This window comes from Marmota monax, unplaced genomic scaffold (genome assembly GCF_021218885.2).
Source record: "Marmota monax isolate L192 unplaced genomic scaffold, Marmota_monax_Labrador192_F-V1.1 WCK01_AAM20220418_F8-fsc00015, whole genome shotgun sequence".
NCBI classification, from domain to species: domain Eukaryota; kingdom Metazoa; phylum Chordata; class Mammalia; order Rodentia; family Sciuridae; genus Marmota; species Marmota monax.
The window spans coordinates 21,702,121-21,715,399 of record NW_026692194.1 but is presented as its reverse complement, the minus strand read 5'-3'; the positions used below and the strand labels follow the sequence as shown (position 1 = coordinate 21,715,399).

The window sequence follows — 13,279 nt, the reverse complement described above, 5'->3', positions numbered from 1 at the left end:
CTCTTCTCAACGCGCCCTCCCGCCCCTCTGTCCAGGCCCCTTTCATCCTTGGGCTCGAAGTGGAACTTTCCCCCACTCCCTTACTTGGAGATTTCTTTTTTCCCAGTGACCTGGGCTGCACTTTGCCCCCGCTCCCTGCCTGCCAATCTCCTCGGGGGTAGGGCCTCTCTCTTTCCATTCTTGCGACTCCCCCTCCTCGAGAGCCCCGGGAGGCCCAGCCTCCCAGAATCCGATCTTCCCCCCAACGCAGCAGCCCCCCGCCGAGGAAGGAAGAGGCCTCCTCGGAATGAATGGCTGGTAAGGAGGTTTTTAATTTGTCTGGAGCCGAAAGTAAAAGGCCTCCGAGCAGCGACCCTCCCTCGCCTGGTTTGGCAGCCCCTCCACGCTGCGGCCAGGGCCCTCCACCTGCCGGGTGGGCGCTGTCACCCCGCCACCCTAGATCAGGGCCCGGTGAAATGGGGCGGAGGGATCTGAAAAGGTTGCAGCTGTGTCAAAAATCGCCCACACGCTCGAGGAGGAGGACTCTGCTTTGTAAATTCTTTAATTTACAAATTTAATTTAATTTACTAGGTTGTTTTGTTTGCAACCTACCGATGTGAGAAATTTGAAAGTTTAACATGTCTCTGTCAGACCGGGTCAGGAAGTGAGCTCAGGCCATCAAGGTCTTCATTTGCAATCTGCCTCCTGATGGCTGAGCTCTCCTTGAGCTTGGAAGAATGTCACTGTGCTGTCCCCAACACAGAAGACAGTACATTTAAAAGCTTTGCCCACCTGACCTGTGGTTCCACCTCCAGGTGCATTAGCCTTCATTTCCTACACAGACTTTATTTTTAGGAGCAGAGGCCACAGCCCCGACCCAGCCTGTTTTGAGTGGATCTCTCCTCTCTGTCTCTCAAGCGGGCATCTCAGGATGCTGAGAGGGAGGAGAATGAACAGTTCCTGACTTCTGGTCAACCCATTTCTGTAAGATCAGACTCCCTGAAGGCAGACTGGATTACAGATCCCAGGGCCTCCAGTTTGCAGCCCCCGCTGGCTCAGGTGCTGCTTCTGAGCCTTCCCAACACACCCCCAGCCTACAGATCAGATAAACCATACTACAATGGCTATAATATTCTCAGTGTGAATGTGATACTGAAGGGATCTATCCAGCTCTGCCTTGTGGTAGATTGGGGGGGGGGGGGGGTAGCCATAATATTTTCCAGTTCCTCCCATCAAGAAATGGGATTAAAGCTGGGCAATTGGGTAAGTTGAGGCAGGAGGATTACAAATTGGAGGCCAGCCTTAGCAATTTAGCAAGGTCTTAAGCAACCTGATGAGACCGTGTCTCAAAATAAAACTAAAAGGGGCTGGGGGTGCAAATGAGAGGTAAAACACCCCTCCTTCAACTCCTGGTACCAAAAAGAAAGAGAGTGTGTGTTTGTTCATTTCTTCCCCCCTTGATTCTGAATTTGGCTTGGCTTGGCTTGGCTTGGCCAATGAGGCATTAGTAAAATGCAAGTGCAAGCAGAAGTTTGAAAATCCCTTGGGCATTTGTGTGCCTTCTCTTGGGTTTTTTGGCACCCAGCTACCATGTGAGAAAGCCCAGGCTCTCCTGCTAGGTGCTGGAGACATGTGGCACAGTCAACCCCACTGTCGAGCCATGAGCAAAGGCATCCAGGACCAAATAGCCCCAGGAGATCCAGCTGCTGAGTGTAGCTGCAGCTGGGGCTGTTTGTAGGGAAGCCAGCAGAAAAACTGCCCAGTTGGGTTCAGTCCAAATTGCCTACTCACAGAATCCTGAGTTAAAAATGGTAGTGATTTTAAGCAACTAAACTTTAGACAGTTTTTTTTACACAGCAACAGATAACTGATGACAGTCCTCTATCCCTCTGTGAGATACTTTTCTGCATCTTTAAGTGTCCCTTGAGGTACCAAAACTTTTGATATGATGCTTTGCCCAAAATGTGTTGAGTTAGCTGCTCATGGAGTTGCTGTAATCCCAGTGACTAGGGAGACTGAGGCAGGAGGATCACAAGTTCAAGGCCAGCCTGGGCAACTTAACAAGACCTTGCCTCAAAATAAAATAAAAAGGGCTGGGGTTGTAGCTCAGTGGTAAAGCACCCCTGGATTCAATCCCCAGTACCACAAAAAAAAAATGAATAAGCAAATAAATGTGTCCAGTTGCATTTAGAAAGCATAAAAATAGAATACATGTGTTGCAGGCCTTATTTACCCTTCAGACAATCATAGTGTTATAGAGGCAAGTCATTCCCAAGCTACCAGGAAAAGACACAAGAGAAAAATGGACTGCAGGAGAAAGAACAATGATCTCAGAATCCCTAGATTCCCAACTGGGCGGTACCAGTAACTGGTGATTTTAGGCAGAGTCTCTGAGTATCAGTTTTCCCCTCTAGAACATAGAAAGGATGAACTGGATGAATTGATGTCCTATTTCATTCTGAAGTATTTAAGGTAAAAACAACCCATCATCAGGGCCAGAGATTTTGGTCACCTCAGGGAATGAGGTGACCCAATGTACATGTAGAGAATTTCCTGGTACTGCCAAGGAGTTGTCAGATGCTAGCTTGACCCTACAGATTACTTAGCACTTCTCAAGGGTGGACCCCAAAGTTTTATCTTGCTCTGCCCCAAGTTGAACACTGGGGAGCTGTCCCAGGTCCCACAGTGGAGAAAGAGCTCTTCCATCTTTATTCTTATCTAATAAATATCCATGTAGATACCAGAGATCTAAAAGTAAACACAAAAGATCCTGTTACAGGTTGGGGGCTAGTTAAAAACAACAACGTGGCTCTCTATAAGTAGCTTGCATTGCAAATTCATATGTGCCAGGGCATTTATAAAAACAGTTGTAAATCGTACTAAATTCTATGAAAAAATAGGAAAGGTTTCAGATCCTTCTTCAGAAGAGATGGTTGCAGAATGCTTCCCTGAGGGGTCTTTAACTGAGATGGAGCCCATCATGCAGGAGACAATGGTGGGAGGAAGGAATGTGGAGGCAGGCTCTGCCAAGGCCTGAGCTTGCTGTCTCTAAGAGAGAGATAAGAAGCCAGGTTCTTGTGCAGAACGATGTAGAGTGGGCAAGGGCCAGACTGGACAGGATTTAGTGAGTTTGAATTTTATCTGGAGTCTGAGCAGCCGCGGGAGGGTTTGGAGTGGTGATAATGACATAATCAGATGTGCATTTTAAAAAGGTCACTCTGAATGCCAGATGGGAAGTAGATTAGAAGCGGAGAGTCCAGTTAGGAGAATTCTGTAATGTAGAAGCCCTGGCAAAAGAGAACAGCAGTTTGGATCAGGGACATGAGTGACAATAGGGTAAGAAGAGCAAACCAATTCCAAGTGTGCTTTGGCTTAGAACTACCAGGGTTCCTGTGTCTTTCTCATAAAAGCTTGGGGGCAGATAATGTCAGCCTAAAAGTCTGAGCCCACTGTTGTCAGTATCCGAGTCCCTTTGACCTAGGGATCAGCCTTTCCCCACCTACCTGAAAGTCCCAGGATGTGCAGAGATGTGGGAGGAGGAGCTACTGAAACTTCCACCTTTTTCCACTACCCATTCTGTAAGTTTGGGGGCGCTTGGGAATGGGAATCTTCATGTCCTAGAGCTGGTATCTTACCTGGTCAGAGACAGAGATGGTGTGGCCAGCCTGGTGGGGGCAGGAGGGTGAGTCCACTTCTATTCTTTCCACGTAAATTTCCGGCTCTCATTCACCTGTATCTCTAGGCATCCAGTGCTGCAGTGGAAAGGCCCATTCTTGGGGGACCCAAGAAAAGACCCCAAGAGGTCAGAGACTAGACTCTGTTCAGGTCATGGCCCCTCAGAGAGCTTGATAAATGCAGAGCTAGTCTGTGACCTGCTTTAAAGCACATAGGAAAGTTCTTGAGTTGGAGAAAAGGTGCCATTGACAATAAAATTCCAACAAGAACCTCTTTCCCTTTGCTCAGGGGAGAGCTGCTGTTCAAAGAGGCGCCCTTGGGTCAGCATCCTCCATGGCCCTTGGTGGGAAGGATCTGAGAATGAGCCTTCATGGGGTGGGGTAGTGAAATGGGACAGGAGAGGAGTAAAGGGACCCCTAGAACTGAGAAAAGGAGGCTGGGTATGGTGGCACACGCCTGTAATCCCAGCAGCTTGGGAGACTGAGGCAGGAGGATCCTGAGTTCAAAGCCAGCAGCAGCAACTTAGCGAGGCACTAAGCAACTCAGTGAGACTCTCTCTAAATGTAATATTAAAAAAGGGCTGGGGGGCTGGGGATGTGGCTCAGTGGTTAAGTGCCTCTGAGTTTGATCCTTGGTACCAAAAAAAAAAAAAAAACTTGGAAAAGGAGCAGAAGTAAATCCAAGTATCAAAAGTCACGTGAGCCACTTGTCACTTTCACAATGTTATCTGGATCTGGAGAGCTATCCTCCTTGGCATATGACACCCTTGATAGCATGTCCCCCTGTGCACAAAAATGTGAGAATGGGGCAGGTGGGAGTCCCACCTACATGGTGCTTACAATCTAATTGGGGAGACAGAGGGTGTCCTCAACTAAGACAGATCTGTGGAAAAAAACCTGCAAAGGGCAGGTAGAGATTGAATTAAGAAGAGATTGCATTGTGGGAGTGGAGGCTGAGTTTGCCTTAGACCTGAGAGTCATAAAAGTAAGGAGAGAGGCCCACCAAGGGCGTGAAGCTCATAAGCTAAGGCAAAGAGCAAGATTTCAAGTTATGTTGACATGGCAGGAATGAGGGCTAAAAGAGGTAAAGACAGATCCACTCACTCATCCCACAGGCATTCATCAAATGCCTAACAGATGTCAGACAGAGAGTGAACAAATGACAGTCTCTGATCTCAAGGAGCTGCCATTCCAGTAGAAGAAAGGCAAAAGATGTGTCAACAAATAAGGCTGCTCAAGTTGGATGCAGTGCATTGAGGACAATAAAGCAAGATGATATCTTAGGAAGTGACTGGGCCTCCTTTAGATCAAAGGCTGAGAAATCTCTCTCTAAGGAGGCAGCATTGTAGTGGAAATATAAGTGGCACAAGATTGAAGGTAAGAGTGTTCCAGGCAGAGGCAATGGCAAATGCAAAGGCCCTGAGGCAGCAGCAAACCTGCAGAGTCCTACAGGTGAAGCAAAGTGAGGGAGCAGTGTCATATGAGCGGAGGAGGGTGCAGGCCTAATCTTGTGGGGCCTCATAGGCCATGGTGGGGAGGGTTTTATTCTGATAGGAAGAGAGTGATATACAAGAGAGGAACTAGGAGTCCCAGCAGAGGCTACCATAGTGATTCTAGCAGGAGATGACAGTAGTACCCAGAGCCAGCCAAAGCTAAGAGGATGAGAAAGGAGCAACCATCTGACCCAGAGGGCTGCACTCTATCAGGATTCTACTTGGGGGCTACATGGGCTGCTAACCAGGTCGGTGTGACCTTCCTGAAGACAGGAGTGACAAAGCTCCTGTGCTGGCAGATGTGCCCTTGGAAGCAGAGGTCCAGGTCCATCTCTAGTGGGAGTGCTGGGGGCTGGGCCTCTCCTAGGGCTCTCTCATGGACCCTGGAGAGGCCAAGGACCAATGTGCTGGTCTCTAAGGGCAGGGACAGGGCCTCACTCCCTGTGCCACGGGGCACCCAGCATGTGGCAGGCCCTTGGTCCACGGTGGTTGATGGACAGGAAGGCCGGAGGCCAGAGACGGGGCCAGTGCGGGCTCTACCCTCTTTCCCAAGCTGCACTCGAATTGGTGGGGATATCACCTGTCTTCCAACAGCAGCTCTGACATTTCCTGTCATCAGGGGACTATTTCCAGGACAGAAATCCTGACCAAGGAAACGGTAGCAGCAGCTCCTGTTCACCTGGCGCTTACGTGGCCCGTCACGCAGCACTTGCCACCCACTGTGTCATTTATGTCCACAGCAGCCCCGGGATGTTGGTGTGGTCATGGTCACCCCGTTACAGATCAGGAGGATGAGAGGCAGAGAGGGGAAGTGACTGCCCCTGGAGGGGTGGGGGGCTGCCTGATGGTTACTGCCCTGCGCCATTTCTATGGAGGAAACGATGTACCCGGATGAACTCTGGGCCCTCGGCCTCTGATCCTCTTGCTCAGAGGACAGCCCACTCAGAAAGAAAGCTTCTAGGTGACTCTGAATGCAAAGGAGAAGGCAGCATTGCTGGTGCTTGGCGGGAGACGGGTGGCCTCTTGGAAGCACACCGACAGGTGAAAATCATGTCTAAGGAAAGGCCCTTGGAGCTGGGGCTGTGATGCATGGGGGTTGACCAGATGCCTGGCAGTCCATCCTCCAGAGGCAAGCTCGGCTGGCATCCAACTGCATATAGACTAAAGGTCAGCCTCTATGAAGCTCACGTGCCAGACCTTCCTTCCCTGCTTCTGAATGGCACATGTACACACGGCCAGAGAAAGAGCTTTCCCTGGCTTTTCTTCTGTCCTCCCAGGACCCAAAGTAGCTAGAGGTTGTGTGATCCTGCTAGCTGGTCTCTAAAGTCATCTTAAATGCTGCCTCTACTTGAGGTTTGATCAACAAGCCCTGGAATTGAGTGGGTGTCAGGAACTTGGTTAGCATTTGTACTGTGAGGTCCAGCCCTGTGACCTTAGCACCTGCCTCCTTGTGGGGTCACTTGTGGTCTCCTCAGTTGGCCTGAGACTAGGCTCGAGGCTCATCAGGACAGCAATGCCAAAAGATATTCCTTTTCCCATGTTCCCTTCCTTTTCTTCCTCGGCAAGGTAGAAATCAACTTTTTGACAGAGAAATTAGGTGTGTCAGAGTGACTCGCCCCCTCCCTGGATGATTAAGCTGCTTCTGATCATCTCTGCTATATGTAAAGATGAGGAAAATTAAGGAAAACACGAGAGTCGGGGAAACAGAGCCAGCACAGAAATGTGTTTGGTGGATCACCATCTTTGGGAGAAGAGAACAAAAGAGGAGGTCTTCACTACAAAGCAAGGGGTGAAGAGGAGACGGAGAAGTACTGATGCGCTGAGACAAGACAACTGCACAAACCATCATGGAGATTTATTCTTGGGTAATTCTGACTCTGAGTGCAGAGGAGCCCACACACAACTCCACCTCACAGGTGCCTGTTGCCTGGCTGCCTGGTTGCCAAGTAGACAGGAAGATACAGAAAATTCTGTTCCCTTCCAGTGCATCTGACGTCACTACAGCCATTTTTTTTTAATTAGGCATATTTAGACATTTCTTTCTTGAGATTCTCTTTGAAGGAACCAAGAAGGAAGATTTTTTTTATTTTTTATTTTTTGGTGCTGGGGATCGAACCCAGGGCCTTGTGCACACAAGCCAAGCACTCTACCAACTGAGCTATATCCCCAGCCTTAAAAAGGAGGATCTTTTTTTTTAATATTTATTTTCAGTTATAAGTGGGCACAATATCTTTATTTCATTTTTATGTGGTGCTGAGGGTCCGAACCCAGTGTCACACATGGTACGCTCTACCTCTCAGCCACAATCCCAGCCCCAAGAAGGAGGATCTTGATTAGAGTTGGTGGCACAGCACAATTCTCAGAGGACTTCTGTGATTGATCCTGAGGGGTGGGGGAGATTTTTCATCCTAAAGCCCACAATTGCTAACTAAGGCTCAGGACAGATTTTAGTTGGTCATTTATCTGAGCAGTATTTGCTTTCTTAAATAAATAAGTAAATAAGTTTTTTCTTTAACTTCACATTTTAAAATGTTAATTGCATATTAAATAAAGACTTGGATTTTTTCCACCTTTGATGTTGCTAACCTGACATCTCAGCCCAGGACTCTTCCTCAGTTCTGCTGAGAAGTCTCCAGAAAGGGGCTGAGGGAGTTAGAGGTGTTTACTCAGCTCCTTCCATCCCAAATTAAATATTCAAATTGGGTTTGTTCTGGAGCATTGTTAAGACTTGAGCTGTAATTTAATGGAAATGGCATTGTCCCCAAGAATAAAGGTTTCATTAGCCCAGCTCACAAACTTTTCCCATTATCCTGGGGAGGAAACAATCTGGGTGACAGCCTGCCTGTCATAATCCCCTGCTTCAGATTTATGGTGACAAAAGACTCTTAATACTGAAAATGTTCGGGGGGAGGAGAAACACTACCCAAACCAGAAATCTCTCCCTTCCAGTCCAGGTAACAAAGGGTCAGGAGGAGTTTGGTGGAGGCCTCCTGGCCACCTGCCGGTTAAGCCCACGTCAGTAGATTAACTGCAGCTCTGACTGAGCGTTTAGAAAGGCAAGTTACATGGCAGAGCAAACAAAATTCAGACTGTGCTTTACACATGGTAATCCCAAATTTAATAAGAGCCTCACTGCTAGGAAGCCGGAGCCCAAAGGTAGCTGAGGTGTGGTACTCCATTGTTCCCAGGCAGCCACAACGCCATTGGTTACGTGGCAGGCCTCAAGGGCCCACCCCTCCAGGGGTCTGAGGTCTCAGCTAACAAAATTCTTACTGGCCCCTCCGGTGAAGCAGTTTTTCTTCTTTTCAAGCTTCAAGGGCCTTATCCAGAGACAAGTCACAAATTTGCTTGTTCTAAGTGAAATTCCTGCAGAAAGCTTGGGTGGTCAGAAGGCGGTATGAGTTTCAGGCCCTTTGGGCTGCACAAGAGCCCGCCTCCCTCCCCACTCTGCATCTGAGGCTTCAGACAAGAGCCCTGTATCAGTGTCTGTGGTGGTCACGGCTCAGAAGGGCCTCCATGTGCCTGAGTGCATGGGAGACCTCTGAGATGGAGCACGAATGGGGTTGCACTATGGACGTGTGTGGGTTATTCCTCAAACCACAGTCGTGTTTCTCTTGTGGCCATCTTGTGATCATTTATTCACTCAACAGGTATTTACTGAGTACCTGCTCGTGTGTCGGGCTTTGTGCCCCGTGCTTAGGACATCATAGGGAGCAGAAAAGAGACACGGTCCCACTTTGCATGGATTACAGTCTGAGATGAGTGCTATAAAGTGGGGAAAATTTGTTCCAGGATCATATATGATAGAGGAAACTGAGTCAAGGAGAACAGGAAATGCTTTTCTGAGGACCTCATGCTGGAACAGAGAACTGAAGGGTACCTAAGGGCTGAGCCGGCTGAGGGTGGGAGCAGGAGAAGATGGACAGTGAAGGGAGCTGGTGCAGTGTTATAGAGCCACAGAGGCCCATGGGGGAGGGAGAGATGGTGTGCACAAGGGAGCAGGCTTTCCTAATCTGTCTCCTGGGACCACAGACTTGCACAGGAAGAAATTGGGGAAAGCCAGTCCGTCGTAGTGTAAGAAGGCCACAGATACTGAAAAAAAAATCTATAAATAACTCCTGGGGAGATCCTAAACCTCAGGCAGACCTCTTGGCTTGGGACACCATGTTATTACTTAATGGTGTAATTAAAATTATAAAAAATATATAAAAATAAATAAAAATGTCCCCAATCTCCTCCCCATAGTGCAAGGTGATGAACACAGTACCTGCCTTTGCCTACATGTTTCCAGAAATCTTTTTGCAACAAAGTTTTAGAATTCCAAAAACATGGTGACCTATAATGAATGCTACAAAGAAGAGGAGGAAACCACCAACAAATAAATGTAAGCGAATTTCTGTAATTGGAAGGACACAGCTGAAGAAAGCCACACAGAGTGCTCTAGGAGGGGCAGAAGAATGATCTGAGGAGATGGAAGCCAGTTTACCCAGAAAACCTCAGAGAGCTTCAGGGAAACCCAATAAGGGGAGGTATGCACACAACTGTACAGCAGATCACTGTATCTATAGTTTCTTCACATTCAACCAAGGAAGTCCATGTGAAGACATGCAGAGAACCATCAGCATGAAAGAATGAGTCCGAAAATTAGCAGAAAAAGCAGGAGGTCACTTTAAAATATTTCAGGCAGGTAATACATTCTAAAAGTGGGATTTTTTTAGCTGGGTGTGTTGGTACACATCTGTTATCCAAGACTCAGGAGGATTGCAAGTTTGAGGCCAACTCCAGCAACTTTGCAACACCTGATCTCAAAATTAGGACTGGGCAGTGTAGCTCAGGGGTAAAGCAACCTGGGTTCAATCCCAATTGTGTAAATAAACAACAGATTTTTGAGAAGATGAGTTATTGGAAATTATAAATGTAGTTGTTGAAATACAACAGAAGGACTAAAAAGTTGATGAAATTTCATAAATCAGAGGACAGAAAGAAAAAGAGAAACTAGGGCTGGGGATGTAGTTCAGTAGAAAAGTATCCCTGGTTGGGGTGGGGGCAAGAAAACAATGGGAGAATATAATAAAAGACATGGGGAGTAATCTAGGCATCATAGGAAAAAATAGGATAATTAAAGAAGAAGAGAGAATTATCAAAGAAAGTAGAGAATAAAATTTCTCAAGGCTGAAGGAAGAACAGTCCTAATATAAGAAGGGTCACCAAGCATTCAACACAATGACTGAAAAAGACCCACACTAGACACAGCCTGGCAAATTCCAAAACATTAAGTAGAAAGAGTGGACAAGAAGAAGGTGGAAAGACAAAATTGCAGTGGAAAACACTGCAAAGGACAGTGCTCGGAATAGCATCAGACTTCTGCTCATAGACACAAGAAGCTGGCAGATCATGGGGGAAATGCCTCCAAAATTCTGAGGGAAAATTATTGTCAGCCAGAATCCTGTGCACATACTGTCCACCAAGTGGTGGACAATATGTTTTCTCAGGCAAGCAAGAGGACAGGAAGTTTGCCTCCAATATGTCCTTTCTTAGGAAGTCACTGGAGGCTGTACTCCAGCAAAACAAAGACATACGATGGCAGAAAGAAAAAATCTGGGATCTAACTAGGGAGTGCAGTGGAGGGTGTCTCAGATGACAGTTGTACGCAGCCTGGAGAGCAATCTGCCCATCCTAGAGCAGGGTCACAGAGGACTTGGAAGAAGAGCAGAAAGGCAGTTCTTAGCAGATACCATATTTCATATATGGTATCTACTAAGAATGTAAACTGGGCATAGTGGCACACACCTATAATCCCAGTGACTCAGGAGGCTGAGGCAGGAGGATCACAAGTTCCAAGCCAGTCTCAGCAACTTAGCAAGACCCTGTCTCTAAATAAAATACAAAAGGGGCTAGGGATATGGCTCACTGGTAAAGTGCCCCTGGGTTTAATCCCTGGTACCAAAATAAACAAATAAAAAAAAATAAGAATATAGTAGTGAATAATGTGAAAAAGAATAAAGGTAACTGGAAACTCTAGGGGGAAAATTGTTTTAAAATAAAAGTCAAGATCTGAATATGAAAAACTAAAAGTGACATGAAACTAGGTAATGATGAAGTATAAGAAATGAGGCTCCATTTGGTTTGGGACTGGAGAAATTCTCTTGAGAGGCTTGCAGATCATGACACTGGACTTGAATAGGAATTTAATCTTAACATTACTATTATAATTAAATAAAAAGGCATGCATTGTAGTGTGGGCCTATAATCCCAGTGATTTGGGAGGCTGAGGCAGGATTATTCAAAGTTTAAGGCCCAGCCGGGCATGGTGGCACACTCCTATAATCTCAGTGGTTTGGGAGGCTGAGACAGGAGCATCATGAGTTCAAAGCCATCCTCAGCAACAATGATGTGCTAAGCAACTCACTGAGACCCTGTCTCTAAATAAAATACAAAATAGGGCTGGGAATGTGGCTCAGTGGTCAAGTGCCCCTGAGTTCAATCCCTGGTACTAAAAAAAAAAAAAAAAAAAAGTTCAAGGCCAGCCTCAACAACTGAGACCCTGTCTCAAAAAAGGGCAATTTAAAATAATTTTTTAAAAAGGGTTCAATTTCCAATACCAAAAATAAATAAGTATATAAAAATTACATAATAACAAAAAAGTAATAAGTTCAAGTAAAATAGAATTCCCATTTTAAGAGTCAACCTTTCGGCAAACCTTGGAAAACTAGGTTGGTAGGTTGTATGGCAGAACAGAATATAAATTTTTACCTTAAGAAAATATAGAAGTATAAGTGCAGTGGAAGAAGGTGGGACATGGAAAGGGAGAGAAGAGAATGTGAGCAATAATGGTTTCAACTCAGAAAGCAGACAGTCAGGGGGGGCTGTGAAATGATGATGGATCAAAGTGGGTGTGGTGGTGCTCACCTGTCATCCCAGAGACTCTGGAGGCTGAGGCAGGAGAAGTGCAAGGCCAACCTAGGTGACTTGGTGAGACCCTGTCTCAAAACAATTTTAAAAGTGCCAGGGATGCAGCTCAGTGGTAGAGCATTTGTCTACCACGCCCATGGCCCTGGGTTCAATCCCCAGCACCAACACCAAAAAAAAAAAAAAAAAAAATTTACAAAGGCAAACAGTACAAGAATGGAATATATAAATATTAAACATTGAAATTCTCTGATATTCAGAATTCCATGGATAACTATTTTTAAAATTTGGCAAATGCAGAAATAGATCAGGACATTAGAACATTAGAGGTGCAAGACTCTACACATTATTCTTTATTTGGGGTGTCCACCTAGGGTTGCTGAATATCATAATAAAACACATTATGCAATATTTGGGATATATTTATTCATTAGCAATCTGAAATTCAAACTTGCTAGGGCATCCTGTACCCCTCCCCCTAAACTTGGCAACCTTAGATCCATTCAAGGAACTAAAATTCAAATAGGTCAAAAAGGTTGTGGGGTAGACGGGTGAGGGAGGGGGAATGGCCGCGTTTTATCATCAGTGCGTGACTACCACTCAGTCTCTGACTAGATGTGCATTATTTTTATAAGAATAAAAGTGTTCCATATTTGGGCTGGAGTTGTGGCTCAGAGGTAGAGCGCTCACCTAGCATGCATGAGGCACTGGGTTCAGTCCTCAGCACCAAAATAAATAAACAAGCTACCGGTTGGCAAAGGAGCAGCTATCTCCCTACCCTACTACCATACTGGCCCCAGAAGCATCCCTTTTTTGTGGGTCTTCAAATTTAGATGAGCTACTCAACCAGTTGTTACATGTCCAAGAACCCTTCCAAAGGGGCTCATCCATGGTGAGAGAAATGGTGGGGAAGACAGGCTCAGTGTTGCAAGCCTATTATTATCCCAACTACTCAGGAAGCTGAGGCAGGAGGATTGAAAGTTTATGGCCAGTTCGGGATCCTGTCTCAAAATTTTAAAAATAATAATAAACAGAAAGAACTGGGGGTATAAGTCAATGGTAGAGAGCCTCTTGGTTCAATCCTTAGCACAACATGCACCTCCCTCAAAAAAGGTGGGTGAGTACCGCTGCTCTGGAGGATAGATAATCTCTGGCCAAAGGTCTCTAGCCTCAGCAGACTGAGAGGTTAAGGTTAAACCCTATGGAAAATGTATAAAGTGTTAA

General features: G+C 46.3%; 1 long non-coding RNA gene across 1 annotated transcript in view; it reads left to right on the top strand.

Moving 5' to 3' along the window:
* Window positions 1-13,279, top strand: part of LOC124079402 (uncharacterized) — a 48,394-nt gene continuing 35,115 nt past the window's right edge. Inside the window, exon 1 of the long non-coding RNA XR_006847343.2 lies at window positions 1-297. This is a non-coding gene — a long non-coding RNA (uncharacterized LOC124079402). The remainder of the gene's footprint in view (window positions 298-13,279) is intronic.